Consider the following 22,005-nt stretch of genomic DNA (forward strand, 5'->3'; position numbering starts at 1 on the left):
TTAAAGTTCATCAAAATTTAAACTTAGAAAAATCTTGGGGGCTGGCATTGTGACATAGTGAGTAAAGCTGCCACCTGTGATGCCAGCATCCCATCTGGGCATTGGTTAGAGTCCCGGGGGGATCCACTTCATAGCCAGCTCCCTGCTAATGCACCTGGAAAAGCAGTGGAGGATGGTCCACGTGCTTGGGCCCCTGCTCCCAAGTGGGAGACTGGGAAGAAACTCCTGGCTTCAGTCTGGCCCAACCCTGCCATTGAGGCCATTTGGGGAGTGAAGCAGCAGACAGAAGATCTCTCTCATTCTTCTCTCCCTCTCTTTGTAACTCTGCCTTTCAAATAAATAAATAAATCTTTAAAAAAAAAAAACTTAACTAGCAAAAATATCTAGAATTATGTTTTCCCCTTAAAGTTTTTTAATGAGGAAATTAATGGAAAATTCACGTTTACTGTAAAGCCTAGTTTAAATTTCCCCAATTCTTGCATCCCTTCAAAAAAAAAAAAAAAAAAAGCCCAATCTCCCATCTGTGTATTTTATCTTGGGACTTTAATTGATCATTGAATGGGAATAGAGCAGAAAGAAAAAATTAACTTTCTACTTTCTATTAGATAATTTAAAAAATATTTAATTTATTTATTTGAGAGGGCGAGACAGAGAGAAAGGTCTTCCATCCATCCACTCCCCTAGTGGCCACAACAGCCAGAGCTGAGCTGATCCAGAGCCAGGAACCAGGAGCTTCCTCCGGGTCTCCCATGTGGTTACAGGGGCCTAGCACTTGGTCCATCTTCTGCTGCTTTCCCAGGCCATACCAGAGAGCTGGATCAGAAGAGGAGCAGCCAGAACATGAGCTGGCACTGTAGGTGGAGCTTAGTCTGCTATGCCCGAGAACCAGCCCCTTCTATTAGATATTAACTACAAGTTTTTCCAGAATGCCAGAATAGAAAATAGAATTATATTTGTCATAGTTTATAGTGCCTTCCCAGATATTATCCCTTTGTAAATACGTAGAAATCAAAAACCGCATTAGCTAATTTATACTTAACCCTTTCTAGTTTTAGTTTGAAAGCATATTAACTCCTCTGTTGCATATAATTTTTTTTAAGATTTATTTTTATTTATTTGAAAGGCAGAGTTAGAGAAAAAGAGAGAGAGAAAGAGAAAGAAACCATCTAATGGTTCACTCTCCAAGTGCTCAGGAACTCTGTCTGAATCTCCCATGTGGGTGGCAGGGACTCAAGTACTTGAGCCATCATCTACTGCCTCCCAGGATGGAAGCTGGATTGGAGGCAGAGGCAGTATTATGGATCCAAGACACTCCCTAGAGGAATGTTGGCATCCCAAGTGGTGGCTTAATTGCTGCACCATAATGTCTGATTGTCTCATTACTGTATATACAAACTGCCAATGTTAATATCTCAAGTCAGTTTTTTTTAACATCATGAATTAACATGCTAAAAAGTCTGCCACCTTGAATGCCTAGGCATTGGGCTGTATGCTTTAAAATGCTTAATAAAATAAAAATTCAGATTTATTTCTGAGCATCATAGGTAATCTAAATTGGAAATAAAATACTTTCCACAAATTTCTCAAAGGTCTGATGATCATGAAAGTTACCTTTTGTTGAACTTGTACTGTATGCTAGTCAGCATGTTACTTTCTTTACACCTGTTGTGTAATTTAATACCCATTACAGCTAAGTCAGATTGGCGGCATTATCTCCGTTTAATAAATGGAGGCATAGAGAGATTTAGTGAATTTTCAAACATTAAATCACCAGTATGGCATCTAACTTTAAATTCAAATTTATTTTGTGCTTTCTTATTCTTTTTTTTTTTTTAAGATTTATTTATTTATTTGAAAGAGTTACACAGAGATAGGAGAGGGAGAGGGAGAAGTCTTCCATCGTATGGTCCACTCCCCAATTGGCCGCAATGGCCGGAGCTGTGCCAATCCGAAGCCAGGAGCCAAGAGCTTTTTCCAGGTCTCCCACGTGGGTGCAGGGGCCCAAGGACTTGGGCCATCTTCTACTGCTATCCCAGGCCATAGCAGAGAGCTGGGTCGGAAGAGGAGCAGCCGGGACTGGAACCGGTGCCCATATGGGATGTGGGCGCTTCGGGCCAAGGCGTTAACCCGCTGCACCACAGTGCCAGCCCCTGTGCTTTCTTATTCTAGAGTTTGAAGTTTTCCCATAATGAGGCCTATTTTAGAAATCATATAGGGTTTATTGATACTCCAATGAAGTTTGGTTGGGATAATAAGTAGTGAGACATTACTTTGATAAATGGTGAGTCAGTTAGAAAAGCTTTATGATGTGGTTGCTTTAAGATGTTACAGCTTAATAAATACATCATTTCAAAGTGACTTTTTTTCTGTTATACATTTTCAGAATTTTTGGCTTTTGAACATTTCGACACATATAGGTATTGATTCTCCCAGATCAACAAACAACTACACTTATTAGAGGGTAATGGTTGTCCCCTATATTATTGAGGTCTCTTAATCTCAGTCTGTCCTGAGACTTGGCTCTGGGTATCCTACTGCCTGACATCTTCATCTAGAAATTCCACAAGCACTTTAAAGTTAGCCTGCCTAATACTAAATTCATGGTATCTGTGCTCACCTCAAAGCACACAAAACATGAAGAAAACATCTGTTCCAAGTCTTTTAGAATGGCAACATCATTTGTCTAGTTGCTCAAATGAGATGCTTGGAAACTTCTGATTTTCTCTACTCTTTGTCTTCTTAATTTATTAAATCACTGGGTTCTATAGATAATGATGATGATAATTGCTAATATTTATTGAGTTAATCTAGATACAGTGCTGTGCACTCTGAAAACATAATTTCATCGACCTATTGAACTACTTTTCTTGTTCAGATCCTCTTCCTTTCTTAGCTAGGTGAGTGCATAGCTGTCTAGTTACCACATTGCAGCAAGTCACATCGTTCTGCTGCATGAAACCCTTCAATGTCCTTCACAGAGAGAGACAAAGAAAGAGAAAAGGATGCTGGTTCACTCCCCAAATGCCCCCAACAACCAGGGCTGGGCCAGCCCCAAGCCATTAGCCTAGTGGCTGAGACTCAAGTACTTGAGCCTTCATCTATTGCCTTCCAGGATGTGCATTAGCAGCAATCTGGATTGCAAACAGGCTGTCTAGGACTCAAACTCAGTGCTTCAGTATGGCATGCAGCTTAACCCACTGTTGCACAATGCCCACCGCATGTTTTCATGAATTTGACTACCCTAGATACTTCAGTTTTTGTCTTTTTGTGACTGGCTCATTTCACTTAACAGTGTCCTCAGGTTTCATCCATGTTGTTGCAAATTGCAGAATTTCCTTACTCATTGTTTTAGTGATTTATTTATTTATTTCAAAGGCATAGTTAGAGAGAGAGAGGTATCTTCCATCCACTGATTGACTCTGCAAGTGGCTGCAATGGCCAGAGCTGGGCTGATCCAAAGCCAGGAGCCAAGAGCTTTTTCTAGGTTTCCCACATGAGTACAGGGCCCCAAGCACTTGGGCCATCTCTTGCTGCTTTTCCAGGTGTATTAACAGGGAGCTAGATCAGAAGTGGAGGAGCAGGGACTTGAACCGGTGCCCAAATGAGATGCGAATATCACAGGCAGCCATTTTACCTGCTATGCCATGGTACTAGACCTAGGATTTCCTTGCTTTTTAAGACTGAATATTATCCTCATGTATGTGTATACCACATTTTGTTTACCCATTTATCTGTTGATAAATATTTGGGCTGTTTCTACCTCTTGGCTATTATGAAAAATGCTACTATGAGCATGGATGTGTAAATGTCTTTTCAGGATCCTGATTTCAATTCTTATGGATAAATACCCAGAAATGGGATTCCTGGATCATATGATAGTTACATTTTTAATTTCTGAGAAACTGTCATGCTATTTGCCATAGAGACTACATCTTATTACAGTCCCCACTAGCTTTCTGTGCTTTGACTCCACTAGAAAGTTGTATGTGGCCTTTTAAGCCACAATTCCTGTGTTCAGATCTTCGTTTCTCCACTTAACAAATATGTAACCTTTGGGACATTTTTTTCTATACCTCAGTTTTTAAAAGGTCATGGAGAGTAAATTTGCCCTTTGGTATACATATGGTATTTGTTCTAGAACACCCATCCTTTGTGAACACCAAAGTCTGAGATTGTTCAAGTCTTTTATATAAAATGGCATAGTATTTGCATATAACCTATACACATTCTCACATATACTTTAAGTCATCTCTATATTGCTAATACCTAGTACAATGTCAGTGCAATGTAAATGTTGTTGTACTGTATTCTTCAGGGAATAATGACAGGTAAAAAGTCTGTAACCTGTACAATACTGGTATTTATTTTCAAATGTTTTTGATCCATGTTTGCTTGAATCCATGGGTGTGAAACTCACCAATATGGGGTGTTGTCTATAATATATGATTGTTGATAGGATTAAATAATCTAATACTGCCTTGGTGATGTTTGTGCCATCTACTATGACACTATTGCTGCTATTGTTACTACTGCTGCTATTACTTCTAGTAGTAGATCTAAACAGTGGGAAGCCAGAGAAAGGAATAACTAATTATATTTGTGAGATTTGTGGAAAGGTTCACAGAGGTGACATTTGAGCTAAGTCTTGAAGGATGACTTGGGGTTTAATGAAGTGTGCTGGAACATTCTGGAAAGAAGGAATGTATTGAAATGACATGTTAGGCTATCAGTGGTGAGAATTTTAGTGTGGCTGGAAGGCAGACTAGGTGAATTGGATTGTTGAGAGTCAGAACTAGAATTATACTGGATCCATATTGCAAAGACTGTATGTTTTGAAGTAGGGAGCATTAACATTTCTCCTTCATAGTTTTCTTTAACACCTTTCTGGCTTCCCCTCAAATGTGTATTCTGTCTTTTAGCATGTCTTGTCAGCTTTGCTTTTAAAACATCCAAATCTAGCTCATTTTTTCTGAACTCATTCTTCCTTCCATATATTCTTTTTTTTTTTTTAAAAAAAAACCCTTTTATTTAATAAATATAAATTTCTAAAGTACAACTTTTGGATTATGGCAGCTTCCCCCCCCCCATAACCTCCCTCCCACCCGCAACCATCCCATCTCCCACTCCCTCTTCCATCCCAATCTTCATCAAGATTAATTTTCAATTATCTTTTTATACAGAAGATCAACTGGGTATATACTAAGTAAAGATTTCAACAGACTGCACCCACACAGATAAAATTTACTGCAGTACTACTCTATCCCCAAGTACTTGGCTTTTCTTGCCTCTCCTTGCTTACTGTGCTCTACTATAGTTGTAATAATGCATTCTTTTTTCTTTCTTCATATTATTTGTTCCTTTTATTAGTTTCTTTATCCTTGATCTTTCTCTTTTAAAATGTATTTGAGAGGCAGCAATAGAGATAGGGAAGGAAGGAGGGAGGAAGGGAGAGAGGATGAGTGAGTAAGAGTGTGAGAGAGAAAGTGCCAGCTCTATCCACTTGTTCACTTCTCAAATGCTCACAATGGCTAGGGTTGGTCCGGGGCCAGAGCTGGGATCTGGGAACTCACTTCAGATCTCCACCTGATTTCTTAGCCATTATTGCTTCCTCCCAGGGTTTGTATTAGCATCAAGTTAGAATCAGGAACTGCAGCTGAGAATTGAGCCCAGGCACTCAAACATCTAACTGGCATCTTAACCACTAGGTTATGTGTCTGCCCCTATCCTTGATCTCTCTTAAAGAACCAGCTTTTGGCTTTGTTTATTCCTTGAGGAGTATCTGTTTCTTATCTAATAGCTATCTATGTTCTATCTATATTATTTCCTTCCTTTGAATCACTGTTGGTTTTCTTCTGACTTCTTGGATTAAATTCTTAGATTTTTATTTTGAAGCCTGGCTTTTTGGTTTATATAATCATTTATGACTGCATTGTTACCTGTCAAGACTGCATTAGCTGCATCCACACACACACAGACACACACACAGATCTTCCATCCACTGGTTTCCTCCCCAAATAGTTGCAGTGTCTGGTGCAGGCCAGGCTGAAGCCAGGAGCCCAGAACTCCAACTGGGTTTGCCAATTGAATGGCAGGGGATCCAAGTAACTGGGGCAGGTTAGCAGAGAGCTGGATCAGAAGCAAAGCAACCAGCATTCAAACAGATACTCTAGTATGGATTGCCAGTGTTCCAAGTTGTGGCTTCTCACTGTACTACAATGCCAGCTCCTCTATGAATTCTAAGTGCTTTCTATTAGCCAGTATGATTTCTTCTATGTTCCATTGGTTATTCAGATTTATATTTTTAAGTTTCCAAAAATATTTTTATTTCAGAATATTTGTTGAGTTTTTAATTCTTATACTCATGATAGAACATGCAAATGATAAAAAAATAGTTGTTTTTGTACCTTTTCCTTCCTTGCTGAACCTCCCTCTCTACCCTAGTCCTACCTCCTGGAAGCAGCTGCTGTTGCCTTTTTTGTGTCCAAAAATCATACTGTCCAGAGAAAGAAGTAGATTGTAAAAAAATACCCATTTATAATGTGTATATTAGATTCGGTGTAGAAACCTTCCCAGCAATTAAACACTAAAGATCCCTCATATTGCCTTTTTTTTTTTTTTATTTTTTGACAGGCAGAGTGGACAGTGAGAGAGAGAGACAGAGAGAAAGGTCTTCCTTTGCCGTTGGTTCACCCTCCAATGGCCGCCGCGGCCGGCACACCGTGCTGATCCGATGGCAGGAGCCAGGTACTTATCCTGGTCTCCCATGGGGTGCAGGGCCCAAGCACTTGGGCCATCCTCCCCTGCACTCCCTGGCCACAGCAGAGCTGGCCTGGAAGAGGGGCAACCGGGATAGAATCCAGCGCCCGGACCGGGACTAGAACCTGGTGTGCCAGCGCTGCAAGGCGGAGGATTAGCCTAGTGAGCCGCGGCGCCAGCCCCTCATATTGCCTTTTCATAGCCATGTGGATTCCCCCTCCTTTTGCTCCTCTCACCCAAATTCTTAATTCCAGTGAATGTGGTTTCATCTCTATAACTTCGGCATTTCAAATATGGAATTGTATATTATATGAACTTTTGACATTGTTTGTTTTTAACTCAGCAAAAAAATCCCTGGAGTGTTGTCTAGGTTGTTGTGTGTGGCAATGGTCTGTTTTATTGCTGAGTAGTAGTGCATGTTATGTGTGTATCTTATTTAGCCATTCACCTGTTGAGTAGCACCAGGGCTGATTTGAAATTTTGGCTTACTATAAATAAAATTGCTGTATGAACATTCATATATAGGTGTTTTTGGTTGGTTGTGTGTGTGTGTGTGTGTGTGCATAAGTTTTCATTTCTCTGGAATAAATTCCTAGGAGTGCAACTGGTAGACCTTATGGTAATTGCATGTTTAGCTTTTTAAGGAACTGCCAAATTATTTTCCAGATGCCTAATCCATTTCATAGTCCCAGCAATTTATGAATGATCCAGTTCCTCTCTATCATTGCCAGAAATTTGGTTTTGTCACTTTTTTAAAGTAACTCTAATATGTGTATAGTGATATTCATTGTGATTTTAGTTCACATTCTCTCTTTTATTTTAGCTTTATTTAATTTATTTGAAAAGCATAGTGACAGAGAGGGCAAAGGGGGGAGAGAGAAAGATTGATCTTCCATCTGCTGGTTCACTCTCCAAATAGCCACAATGGCTGGGACTGGGCCAGGCCAAAGTTAGGACCCTGGAACTCATCTGGGTCTCCCACATGGTGGGAGCAGAGACCCAAGCATATGGACTGCTTCCCCCTCCCCTGCCTATCCCCCCTCTGCTGCTTTCCCAAGGTGCATGAGCTGGGAGCTGGAGAAGTGGAGCAGCTGGGAGTCAAACCAACAGTGATGGGGTCAGTGCTATGGCGAAGTGGGTTAAGCCTCTGCCTGCAGCGCCAGCATCCCATATGGGCACCAGTTCATGTCCCAGCTGCTCCTCTTCTGATCCAACTTTCTGCTGATGGCCTGAGAAAGCAGTAGTAGATGACCCACGTGCTTGGGCCCCTGCACCTGTGTGGGAGACACAGAAGAAGCTCCTGGCTTTAGATAGTCTCAGCTCTGGCCTTTGCGGCCATTTGGGAAGTGAACCAGCAGATGGAAGACCTTTTTCATTGTGTCTCCCTCTCTCTGTCTACAACTCTACCTTTCAAATAAATATATAAAAAAATTTAAAAAAAAGACAGCAGTGATATGGGATGCCAGCATTGTAGGCAGTAGCTTAATCTGCGCTGTAATACCAACACCCACATTTTCTTAACAGCTAATGAGGGTGAACGTTTTGCATATCTTATTTATTATCTGTACACCCTCTTCAAGAAAATGTCTTTAGCTCTTTTGCCTATTTTCTAATTGTATAGTGATACTTTTGAGAGTTCTGTATACATTCTAAACAAATGTTTTTTTAACTCTTAGGGTACTTGATTTCTAGCTTAATTACATTATTTTCAGAAGGTGAGCTCTGTAAAATATCAGTTATTTAGTATTTTTGAAAATTGCTTCGTGGTATAGAATTATATGACTCCATGTGGCTTAAAAATAGTGTGTTTTCTCTAATTGTTGGATAAGGAATTCTGTATGTTTATTAGATCAGTTAATTTTGTTCCAAGCTTCTGTTATCTGATGTTATAATTGTTGAGTATATTAAAACCTTCTTTGCTGATTATGAAATTACTAGTTTTTCTTGCAATTCTATTTTTTTTTGCTTTATATATTTGGAATGTATATTAATAGAGGCATGTAGGTTTAGAATTATGATGTCCTTGTATAGTTATTCCTTTTCCTGGATAATACTTTTTGCTTTAAAGATGACTTTCTGTTACATTAACCTAATGACATTAGGATTCCTTGTATTATTCCCTGATACCTTTCCTGCTCTTTTATTTCCAGTCTTTCTGCATCTTCATCTGTCAAGTATGCCTATTGAAAACAGCATATAACTGAATTTTATTATCTTAATTTAGTCTGACAACTTGTCTTTTAACTGAATTTAGTTTGTTTAAATCAATTGTAACTTTTGATTTAACTGAGAGAAAGAGAGAGATGGGCAGATAGGACTCTCATCCACTAGTTCACTCCCCAAATGACTGCAACATTCAGTGCTGCAACAGGCCAAGGCCAGGAACCAGAAACTCAATTGAGGTCTCTGACGTGGGTGGCAGGGACTTAACTACTTAGCAATCATCTGTTGCCTGCCTCCCAGGCACAAAACTGAAATTGGAAGTGGAACCAGGACTTGAATCCATATACTCTAATATGGACTGCAGGTGTCTCAATTGGTGTCTTAACTGCTTGGCCAAATGATTACTCCATTAATTGTGATTGACTGAATTTGGATTTTTCCCATCATATTTAATGCCTTCTCTTTATTCTGCCTTTTGTTTTTATTCTCCATTTAATCTTTTATTAAAGGGATAGAAGTATTTAAATTCTTCCTCTATTTCTACAGTTGCTTTAGTTATATATGAAATATACTTTTGGCCGGCACCGCGGCTCACTTGGCTAGTCCTCCACCTGCGGCACTGGCACCCAGGTTCTAGTCCCGGTTGGGGCGCTGGATTCTGTTCAGGTTGCTCCTCTTCCAGTCCAGCTCTCTGCTGTGGCCCAGGAGTGCAGTGGAGGATGGCCCAGGTCCTTGGGCCCTTCACATGCATGGGAGACCAGGAGGAAGCTCCTGGCTCCTGGCTTCGGATCGACGCAGCGCCGGCCTTAGCGGCCATTTGGGGGGTGAACCAATGGCAAAGGAAGACCTTTCTCTCTGTGTCTCTCTCTCTCTCTCTCTAACTCTGTCCAAAAAAAAAATATATTTTTATTCTTTCAAAATAGAAAAACCTTAATTTTTTCACATATAATTCAAACTGAACTATCAAGTTAATGAAAGTGTTTATTACTGTTCTATCTATCGTTATCTAGCATTTTGGTAGTGCTTTGATTTTATATGCCTTGTTCTTCCTGTTTTATTTCTTTTTTAAAATACTTTTTAAAAAGATTTGTTTATTTATCTGAAAGGCAGAATTAGAGAGGGAGAGACAGAGAGAGACAGAGAGAGAGAAAGAAATCTTCCATCCGCTGGTTTTCTCCTCAAGTGGCTGCAACAGCCGTAGCTAGGCTGGTCCAAAGCCAGGAGCTTCTCTCCCATGAGTACAGGAGCCCACGCATTTGGGCCATCCTCTAATGCTTTACTGGGTGCATTAGTGGGCATCTGGATTGGAAATGGAGCAGCCGGGACTCCAACTGGCGCCCATATGGGATGCTGGCATTGCAGGTGGCTTTACCTGCTATGCCACAGTGCCAGCCCTTCTGTTTTATTTCTTTAACAGTCCGTGCCTATCTCTGCCTTCATGTATACTAGTTTCTTGGCTTATTTTTCATTATAGGGCTATAACACTGTTACCTGAAGTTCTTTCATCTTTAGTTTTTTAGTGGTCCACTCTGTCGTCTTTATTTCACCTTAAAGCACAAATTATAATTTACTCAGTTTTATGATTATACATTAATAATGATATTCTCTCACCTTTTTGTCATATGGATTCTGGCTTTTGAAAAGTTTGCTGTTAATCTAATGTCATTGTTTTGTAGTTGGATTCTCATTTCTGTATGATTGTTTTATCATTCCTTTTTTTTAAAGATTTTTTAAAATATTTATTTATTTTGAAAGGCAGAGTTACAGAGAGGCAGAGGCAGAGAGAGAGTACCTTCCGTCCGCTGGTTGACTCCCCTAACGGCCACAATGGCCATAGCTGGGCCAATCCAAAGCCAGGAGCCAGGAGCTTCTTCCGGGTTTCCCACGTGGGTGCAGGTGCCCAAGCACTTGGACCATCCTCCACTGCTTTCCCAGGCACGTTAGTAGGGGGCTGGATTGGAAGTGGAGCAGCCAGGACTCTAACTGGTGCCCATATGGTATGCCAGCCCTGCAGGCGATGGCTTTACCTGCTATGCCATAGTGCCAGCACCCTAAAGATTTATTTTTATTTATCTGAATGAGAGGTAAAGACAGAGAGGTCTTGCATCTGCTAGTTCTCTCTCCAAATGGCTGCAACAGCCAGGGCGGGGCCAGGAGCTTCTTTTGGTTCTCCAACACGGGTGCAGGGGCCCAATCACTTGGGTCATTCTCTGCTGTCTTCCCAGTCATGTTAGCAGAGAGCTGGATCGCAAGTGGAGCAGCCAGAACTCAAACTTGCGCCCATATGAACGCCAGTGCTGCAGGCTGGGGCTTTAACCCATTAAGCCACAGTGCCTTCCCCTATCATTTTTTTTTATTTGTAAATATACTGTCTCTTATCTGTGTGGGTGTGGACTTTGTTTCATTAATCCTGTTCCAGACATGTTCAGCTTCTTTGTATCACATCATTTATGCCTTTTATTGACAGGAAACTTCCTTGATATTTCTTTAGACATTAATTACCTTTCTTTTATTCTTCCTTTTGGAAATTCTGGAAATATATTGGGTCTCCTTATATTTTTTTCCCCTCACTTGGTGAAAGACAAACAATTACAAAGTACCAGGGTAAGCTTGCCTGTGGTTTGGGTAGCAAAGAGTGAGTTTTCTAGACTTCCTTTTTGGTGTTTCCTGTCTTGATATTACATAACCAGTTCTCTGCTTACTGTACTCTGCCTACTTTTACAGGGTGGGGAGGGTTGGGGCAGAGCTCTGGCAGCCTCGTGCCTCCAAGGTCTTGGGCTGGTGGTGGCTGCTCAAGTTTGAATAGGAGCTTGGTGTTGACTACCACACTGGCTGCTGTGCTGATTATTTATGGCTTCCCAAGCCAGGACACAGGTGATTATGCTGCTGAGGACCTGAGGGAATTACAAATCCTTTGGAGATCCTAACGCTGTGGCCATGAACAGGAGAGTGGATTTCCTGAAAAAGGAACTTGTCTGCTTGTCCCCAGTTGGTTCTTGAGAGATGAAGGAGATGGGGAAGGGTTTTCCCAGGGTATTCAGCATTTTTGTAGGAACTGTAGCTTGAGACAGAACACAGGTGGCCATCTTAGTAGTACTGGGTGGCCACCAGCCAGCCTTTGGAGGGGATAGCTGCAATGCTCATGCTTGTGGGCTAGTGGAAACCTTGATGTGACCCCTTCATGGGGCATCCAGGATGGGAGCACTAAGCCATTGACAGAGGACACTTTCGGAAGCCACTCTACCACCCAGTGGCATGCAGGCTCATTATGTCTTTTCCTTGCCTTAAAATTGCTTTCCTATTTCTCATCTTTCTACCTTTGATGCTGCATTCTGGGTAATTTCCTCAGCTTTATCTTCCAGCTTCCTAGTTGCAAATTGTAATCCATAGGTCAGTGATTTGTCTGTAAATAAAGTCTTACTGGGACACAACTATGACTAAATGTACACACGTACACAAGTATGTACTTGTTTACATTCACACTACAAAGGGAGTTGAGTAGCTAGCAGGGACAATGTGGCCTGCAAAACCTAAAGTATTTACTAGCTGGCTCTTTATAAAAGCACTTGGCAGGGGCTAGCATTGTAGCATAGCAGGTTAAGCTGTGCATCCCATATTGAAGTTCATCCCATATTGAAGTGCCAGTTTGAGTCCCAGTTATTCCTTTTTCAGTCTGTCTTTCGGCAAATGCACCTGGAAAAATAACAGAAGGTCTCCCAAGTACTTGGGTCCCTGCCACCCACAGGATGGAGTTACTGGCTCCTGGCTTTTGGTCAGTCCAGACCTAGTTGTTGTGGCCTTTTGAGGAGTAACCCAGTGGATGGAAGATCTTGTCCCCTCTCTGCCTGCCTTCCTTTCAAATAAATAAACAAATTTTTAAAAAAAAAAAAAAACCCTCTTTTCTAGTTAATAAATTCTTTCTTCATAAGTGTCTGGTTTTCTATTTGGCCTAGCTGTCATTTTAATTTCAGTGACTCTGATTTCCAGTTTTTCTCTTTTGTTTATTTTTAAAAGTTGTCATTTTCTTTGCCTGTGTTTCAGTTCATTCTTTCATTTTGTTTAACATTTTAAAACATACTTGTTTTATAGCTTCTATCAGTACTTTTACTATGTAAACTTATTGGAGAGTGTAATTCTGTTTTTTGTTTTCTTTCTGCCTTCAGGGTCAATATTTTTCTGTGAAAAGTTGAGGGTTTTCTTTTTAAAGTGTGGCTTTATCTGTGGGAAACCTATGTTCTCCTAGCGTGGTTTTGCATTTCCTTTTTGCTTCCTCATCCAGTCCTATTACTGGCTGTATTATTTTCCTACTGCTGCTGTAACAAATTACCACAAATGTAGTAGCTTAACACAATACAACTTTATCTTTTTACAGTTCTCTAGATCATAAGTCTGACATGTCTTAAGGGGCTAAAATCAAGGTGTAGGCACTGCCGAATTTCTTTTGGAGTTCTCATCTGTTTGTCTTTTTCAGTGTCTGGAAGCCACCAGCATTCCTTGGCTCACGACTTCCATCATCCCATCTTGTGCTTTTGATTCTCTTGTCTTCCTTTTAGAAGTAACTTTGTGATTACGTTGGGGCCCACCGGAATAATCTTCCCATCTCAAAATCTTTAATCAAGTCAGCAAGATTTCTTTAGCCAGGCAAAATAACATTCAAGCTCCTGAGGGTTAGGCTGTGGACATCTTTGGGGAGCCGTTATTCTATCTATCTATCACACTGATTGGCCCAAAGCAATTTTATGTTAATTTGTAGGCTTGGAAGTTCCTAGTCTGTGTCCGTATATAAATTAAACACTTGTGTCCACTTGTGGTACAAGTTTACAGTTATAAGTTCTCAGGGAAATTTACCCCTGCACCTATAGTCATGCTTAAGCAACATCCTGGCATGTTCCCTCATGGAATATACACTATCCTCTCATATCTTTACGACTTTCTTCATGCTAATCCCTATCCTATGCTTAGAATTCTTATTCCTCCTTCGAGATCCAGCTGAAATACGGACTCTAATGAAGCCTTTCTTGACAGTCTTAGTAACACCAATTTTTCTATTTATGCTTTAAAATGTTTGCACATCTGTAACATTTTTCACATTATTAGGATTTAGAGATATGTTGGCCCTATGAGATTCAGGAGGATCAAAACTGTATCTTATTCATCTGTATATCTCTAGTATGTAAGAATGCTTGGGATATAGTAGTTACTCCATAAACATTAGCTACATGGGTAAAACTAAAGATTGTTTCTATGTGTAAAATCACTATGCTGTTGGAAAATTTATAGTTGCCTAATATTTGCTCAGTGAAGCATTGGTTCCATGCTGATAAAATGCTGATTCATAAATTCATAATATTTTAGAAGGGAGTCATCTGTTGATGATAAAGTAAAATTGAGGTTTGCCCTTTCAACAAGCAGATAATAGTAGGATGTAGGCCAAAATTAAGATCTTATTTCCATTCTAGAATTCTTTTTTTTTTTTTTAAGTTAACCTGTTTATCTGAAAGGCAGAGTTACAGAAAGAGAGGGAGAGATGAGAGAGAGATCTTCTGTCCATTGGTTCACTTTTTACAGGGCCCTCGGCCAGAGCTGGGCCAGGCTGAAGCTGGGAGCCAGGAGCTTCATCTTGGTCTCCAAAGTGAGTAGCAGGGGCCTGAGTACTTGTCCATCGGCTGCTGCCTTTCTAGGCACATTAGAAGAGAGCTTTATTAGAAGTGGAGCAGCCAGGACACGAATCAGCACCCATGTGGGATGCTGGCGTCGCAGGTAGTGGCTTAACCTGCTGTGTCACAACACCAGCTCCCCCCTCCCCCCCCAGTATTCTTTGAAATATTATTGCGTACTAACTTTGCTGTTGAAGACAATTTATATTATTCAACTAATTGTAACTTATAGACATACTACACAATTATTATAATTTTGGTTATTGCTCAATAAAGTTCTGTTAAATGGCTAGAATCATGCTTCTCAAGCAGTTCTGGCACTTTCTGGTGTGGTGGTGGAATCTGAAGACACAAGAGTAACACTGGAGCATTTGCCTGGTGTATGGATTTTTAAAAAAGATTTATTTATATATTCGAAATGCAGAGTGACAGTTTTATCTGCTGATTCACTCCCCAGATGGCTGTAGTGGCTAGGGCTGGTCCAGGCTGTAGCCAGGAGTCCAGACCTCTATCTGGGTCTCCCACATGGGTGGTAGGGATCAAGTACTTGGGCCACCTTCTGTGTTTTCCCAGGTATATCAACAGGGAGCTGGATCAAAAGCAGAGCAGCCTGGACTCTAACCAAGCACTCTGATATGAGATGCTGGCAGTGCAGGTAGTAGCTTAACCTACTGCACCACAACACTGGTCCCCAAGATATATAAATTTTATTAACCTGAACATTTTAAAAAATTTTAATCTAATTTAGATTTACAATGAACTGGAAAATTAAATCAAATTTTCTGTATATATTTCATTCAGCTTCCCCTAATCATAGTATATTATATATCCATAGTACAGTTACCAAAACAAAGATATTCATATTGATGGAATACTTTTGATGAAACTACAGACTTTAATTGAACTTCACTAATTTTTCCAAAGTTATGATTTTCTGTTCCAGGATCTGGTCCAAGATCCCACTTTGCATTTAGTTAATAGATTATCTCCCCAGTATATGCTGCAGCAGTGTTTGCTCGATGATGATATTTCATATTAATGTATTTATTCTAATTTTTCTGTGAAGAAGAGCTATTTCTTTTCCCTCTACTCTTTTCTTTCTTTTTAAAAAATCGTTTTTTATTTATTGAAAGGCAGATTGACAGATAGAACGAGATGATCTATCTGCTGGTTCACTCCCCAGGTGGATACAACAGGACTGGGTTAGGCTGAAGCCGGTAACTAGGAGCTCCATCCAGGTATCCTTTGTGGGTGACAGGACTCCAGGCACTTGGACCATCAACCACTGCCTTCCTAAGGTGCATTAGCAGGGAGCTGGATCAGAAGTGGAGAAACTGGCACTTGCTTACAACTGGATGCCTGTATTGTAAGCAACAGCTTAATACTCTGTGCCATGGTGCCCCCCTCCCTCTACTTCTTTATTTATTCAGTTATTTATATCAATATGGTCTCATGGATATTTATTTTATTCTGTGGTTACAATCCATTACTACTATTGCTTGTTTTGTTGCTCAAATAATTCTGCCTTTGATGATTGAGTTCCTTAAAGTTGGTATGTTTGTGCTTTTGAAGTGTCCCATCCTTGTTTGAGCATTTCCTTACTTTCTGACACCATGAGATGTAGAATCAACCCCTTATCTAGGGGTCCTGCCTGTATGCATTTAGTAAATAAGATTTGAGTAATAGGTGTGCTCATTTCTACTGGGGTGCTAATGCTTCAAGGTTCCCTTGGTGGTCCTTATGTATATGACTTATCAATACACATACATCTATGTCTCTGTACCTGTCTGTGTTAAAAGTCACAAATCTATGTTGGTACTTTGAATTAAATTGAATATATTTAAAAATATCATGTCAAAAAGGATTTATGATGCAGTTAAGATGCAAAATTACCAGATTTTGAAAGATGATCCATGAAAATTCAACATCATTTTATGGTCATGTACTGCAAACCTATATTCTGACTTTCACTAGTGTAAGCTTTCTCTTTTTTTCTTAAAGTTTTATTTATTTATTTGAAAGAGTTACAGAGAGGCAGAGGCAGAGAGAGAGAGAGAGAGAGAGAGAGAGAGGTTTTCCATCTACTGGTTCACTCCCCAGAGTGGTTGGAGCTGCTCCTATCCGAAGCCAGGAGCCAGTAGCTTCTTCTGAGTCTCCCACGCAGGTGCAGGGACTTGGGCCATCTTCTACTGCTTTCCCAGGCCATAGCAGAGAGCTGGATAGGAAGTGGAGTAGCTGGGACTTGAACCGGTGCTCATATGGGCTGCCAGCACTGCAGGTGGCGCTTTACCTGCTATGCCACAGTGCCGTCCCCGTAAGCTTTCTCTTAAGCCATGAGTGCTGCCTTGAAAGAAATATTGAAGAGGCTTTTATTAGTATATACTTTATCTGCTCTGGGAAGTTTGGAAGCTCAGTGAATACCCTCTCGATATATGATTCAATATAAGAGTGTTTAAATGTGGAAGGACCAGGAATTTGTTCCATGGTAAGGGTCAGAATTTGTAACCCTAACAGTTTTGCTAGATATATGTCATTGAACATATAGGATATTGGATAAAGTGAATTGATCCTTGCAGCTCATTAATGTTGCAAGAACAACAGCAGTTGGTGCATATCCTAGCATCATCTTGTCATATGAGGACTTTCCTTGTCTTTTTTGCCTGACAGGGTACCATCTGTGGTCTGCCATAAATGCTGTTTGCAGTGTAAGGTTGAAGAGAGCTTACCTCTCAATTTTTTTTATGACATAAGTGCTTTTTTAAAAATTTTATTTGTTACACAAGTTTCATATATTTCATATATACAGATTTAGAACATAGTGGCACTTCCCAACCCCCCTTCCTGCCCATGCTACAACCCTTCCTCCCTCTCTCTCTTGCTTCCCAACTCTTAATTTTTACACAGATCTATTTTCAGTATACTTAATAATCATATAGTTAACTGTACTCTAAGTAAAAGAGTTCAATAAATAGTATGAAGAGAAAAAGAAAACAAAACCACTGTTCTTCAATGGAAGAGACAATAGCTATAAACAATCATGAAATCTCGAAATGTCTATTTCACTCCAATGCATTACATTTCTGGTACTCTATTAGTTACCTTGGATCAGGGAAAACATATGGTATGTGTCTATTGGGCTTACTTCACTAAGTATAATGGTTTCCAGTTGTGTCCATCTCTTTGCAAAAGAAAGGATTTCGTTTTTTTTTTTAACAACTGAGTAGTACTGCATAGTTTATATATATCATAATTTCTTTATTCAGTCAGCAGTTGATGGACATCTGGGTTGGTTCCATATCTTAGCTATTGTGAATTGTGCTGCAGTGAACTTGAGGTACAGATAACTCTTTCATATGCTGATTTCTGTTGGTTTGGGTAAATTCCCAGGAATGGGATGACTAGATCATATGGTAGGTCTATATTCAGATTTCTGAAGTATCTCCATACTGTCTTCTACAGTGGCTGCATCAGTTTGCATTCCCACCAACAGTGGACCAGCATACCTTTTTCCTCACATCCTTGCTAGCATTCGTCATTTCTTGATTTCTGATGAAAGCCATTCTAACTGGAGTGAGGTGAAACCTGATTATGGTTTTGATTTGCATTTCTCTGAGCATTTTCTCAAGTGTCTGTTGGCCATTTGAATTCCCTATTTTGAAAAATGGCTGTTCAAGTCCTTGGCCCATTTCTTAACTGGATTGTTTGTTTTGTTGTTTTGAATTTCTATAGATTCTGGATGTTAACCATTTATCAGTTGCATAGTTTGCAAATATTTTCTCATATTCTGTCTATTGCTTCTTCACTTTGCTGAGTGTTTCTTTTGCAGTACAGATGCTTCTCAGCTTGATATAATCCCATTTGTCCATTTTGACTTTTATTGCCTGTGCCTCTAAGGGTCTTTTCCAAGAAGTCTTTGCCTATGCCATTGTCTTGCAGAGTTTCCCCCATGTTCTCTAATGATTCGATGGTATTGAGTCATAGATTAGGTCTTTGATACATTTTGAGTGGATTTTTGTGGAGGGTGTAAGGTAGGGGTCTAATTTCATACTTCTGCAAGTGGAGATCCAGTTTCCCCAGCATCATTTGTTAAAGAGACTGTCCTTGCTCCGGGGATTGCTTTTCTCGCCTTTGTCAAAGATAAGTTGGTTGTAGATGCATGGATTGATTTCTGGAATTTCTATTCTGTTGCATTGGTCTACACATCTGTTTTTGTGCCAGTACCAGGCTGTTTTGATTATAACTGCCTTGTAGTAGGTCTTGAAATCAGGTATTGTGATGCCTCCAGCTTTATTTTTGGTGTATATGATTGCTTTAGCTATTTGGGTTCTCTTGTGTTTCCATATGAATTTTAGCATCATTTTTCAAGATCCGCAAAGAATGTTCTTGGTATCTTGATTGGGATCACATTGAATCTGTGAACTACTTTTGGTAATATGGACATTTTGATGATGTTGATTCTTCCAATCCATAAACATGGAAGATTTGTCCATTTTTTAATCTTTTCTTCTATTTCTTCCTTTAGTGTTTTGTAATTCTCATCGTGGAGATCTTTGACATCCTTGGTTAAATTTATTCCAAGATATTTAATTCTTTTTGGAGCTGTTATGAATGGGACTGATCTTAAAAGTTCTTTATCAGCCATGACATTATCTGTGTATACAAAGGCTATTGATTTTTCTGTGTTGATTTTATATCCTGCCACTTAACCAAACTATTTTATGAGTTCTAATAGTCTCTCAGTGGAGTCTTTTGGATCCCCTATGTATAGGATCATGTCACCTTCAAATAGGTATATTTTGGTTTCCTCCTTTCCAATTTGTATCCCTTTGATTTCTTTTTCTTGCGTAATGGCTCTGGCTCAAACTTCCAGGACTACATTAAATAGCAATGGTAAGAGTGGGCATCCTTATCTGGTTCTGGATCTCTGTGGGAATGCTTCCAACTTTTCTCTTTTCAATAGGATTCTGCCCATGGGTTTGTCATAAATTATCTTGATTGTGTTGAGGAATGTTCCTTGTATTCCCAGTTTGTTTGGAATTTTCATCATGAAAGGGTGTTGTATTTTATCAAATGCTTTCTTTGGATCTACTGAGATAACTATATGTTTTTTGTTTGTCAGTTTTTTAATGTGATCTATCACATTGATTGATTTGTGATTGTTGAACCATTCCTGGATACCAGGAATAAATCTACTTGGTCTGTGTGAATGAGCTTTCTGATGTGTTGTGGATTAGATTAGCTAATATTTTGTTGAAGATTTTTGCATCTAAGTTTCATCAGGGACTCTTGGTCTATAGTTTTCTTTCTGTGTTGCGTCCTTTTCTGGCTTAGGAATTAAGGTGATGCTGGCTTCATAGAAGGAGTTTGGGAGGATTCCTTCCCTTTCAATTGTTTTGGATAGCTTGAGAAAAATGGAGTTCTTTCTTCTTTAAATGTCTGGTAGAATTCACCAGTGATGCCTTCCGGTCCTGGGCTTTTCTTTTTTGGGAGAATCTTTATTACTGAATGCATTTCCATCTTTGTTATTGGTCTATTTAGGTTTTCTGTGTCTTCATGGATCAATTTAGGTAGGTTGTATGTGTCCATGATCTATTTAGGTTTCTTTTAGGTTTCCCAATTTGTTGGCATATAGCTCTTTCTAGTAATTCCTGATGATTGTTTTTATTTCTGTGATGTCTGTTGTTATTTCTTTTTGCTTCTCTAATTTTATTGATTTGGGTCCCCCCGTGCCCTGGCGTTTTGGTTAGTTTGGCCAACCAGTGGTGTATCAGTTTTGTTTATTATTTCAAAAACAAAAAAAGCTCTTCACTGATTTTTTTTTGTAATTTTTTGGTTTCAACTTTGTTTATTCTCTAATTTCAATTATTTCTTTCCTCCTATTAATTTTGGATTTTTTTTTTTTGTTGTTTTTCTAGGTCCTTGCAATACATTGATAGCTCAATTATTTGGTACCTTTCCAGTTTCTCATGTAGGCAATGATTGTTATAAATTTACCTCTTAACACTGCTTTTGCTGTTTCCCATAAGTTTTGATGTGTCTTCGTTTGTTTCCTAAATTTCTTGATTTCTCTTCTGATTTCTTCTGTGACCCACTAGTCACAGGAGCATGTTGTTCAGTCTCCATGTTTTGCATATGATCTAGAAGTTATTGAGTTGTTGATTTCCAGCTTTATTCCATTGTGCTCAGAGAAGATGCATAATATGATTTTTTTTTAATTTGCTGAGACTTGCTTTATGACCTAGCATATGGTCTAGCCTAGAGAAAGTTCCATGCACTTCTCACCATGAGGTGAGAAGTTCTGTAAATATCTGTTATGTTCATTTGATCTATAGTGTCGATTAACTCTGTTGTTTCCTTATGGATTTTCTGTCTGGTTGATCTGTCCATTGCTGAAAGTGGGGTATTTAAGTCCCCAGTTAATATTGTATTGGAGTCTATGTCTCCCTTTAGCCCCATTAACATTTCTTTTAAACAGCCAAGTGCCCTGGAATTAGGTGCATATAAGTTTATAATAGTTATATCTTCCTGTTGAATTGACCCCTTAATCATTATAAAGTGCCCTTCTTTGTCTCTTTTAACAGTTTTTCTGTTAAAGTCTATTTTGTCTGATATTAAGATGGCTACGCCAGCTCTTTTTTGGTTTATGTTGGCATAGAAAATATTTTTCCAATCTTTCAGTTTTAGTCTGCATGCATCTTTGTTGGTGAGAAGCATTTCTTGTAGGCAGCAAATAGATAGGTCTTGTTTTTTAATCCATTCAGCCAGTCTATCTTTCCAGGAAGTGTTTGCTGAGGGGCTGAATGTGAAGTGAAGGGTGAGTACAGCTGCCTGCCCAGGGGGCCAGACTGGTAGAGCATGCAGTATTCAGTGAGATGCTCACCATGGACTCCTGACAGTAACCAGAGGGTGACAGTGTTTTTTAAAAAGATTTATTTATTTGAAAGCCAGGGTTGGAGAGAGGAGAGGCAGAGAGACAGAGGGAAGGGAGGGAGGGAGGAAGGGGGGATATCTTCCATCCTCTGTTTCACTCCCCAAATGTCCACAATGGTCAGGACAAAGCGAGGCGCTTCATCTGGGTCTCCCATGTGGATGGCCAAGGCCCAGCCAGCTAGACCATCTTCTGCTGCTTTTTCTTGGTCATTAGCAGGGAGTTGGGTAGGAAGTGGAGGAGCCAGGACTCAAACTGGTGTGCATATGGATAAAGTGGTGATTTATTCTGCTACACCACTGTGCCAGCCCTGGGGTGACATGTTTTCATCCTGCATAGCACACAGTAGTTAAGAAGCTGCTTGGATTCCTTGAGGCATAGAAGTCACAAAGTTCTCTCCTGTTGAGTGGAAAGTACAAGGTGTGAGACCTGACAGGCTTGTGTTTCTCTTAAGGGATGCAAAGAAGACAGACCCAGAGGAGAATTACTAAACTGGTACCA

At 39.8% G+C, this 22,005-nt stretch overlaps 1 protein-coding gene across 5 annotated transcripts in view; it reads left to right on the forward strand.

Annotated features, from left to right (window-relative positions):
* The window catches only part of CHM (CHM Rab escort protein), a 209,884-nt gene that overhangs the window by 29,905 nt on the left and 157,974 nt on the right, over window positions 1-22,005 (forward strand). The window lies entirely within an intron of this gene.

Source organism: Oryctolagus cuniculus, chromosome X (genome assembly GCF_051225735.1).
Source record: "Oryctolagus cuniculus isolate XC-2025 breed Fujian yellow rabbit chromosome X, ASM5122573v1, whole genome shotgun sequence".
In the NCBI taxonomy this organism is placed as follows: Eukaryota; Metazoa; Chordata; class Mammalia; order Lagomorpha; family Leporidae; genus Oryctolagus; species Oryctolagus cuniculus.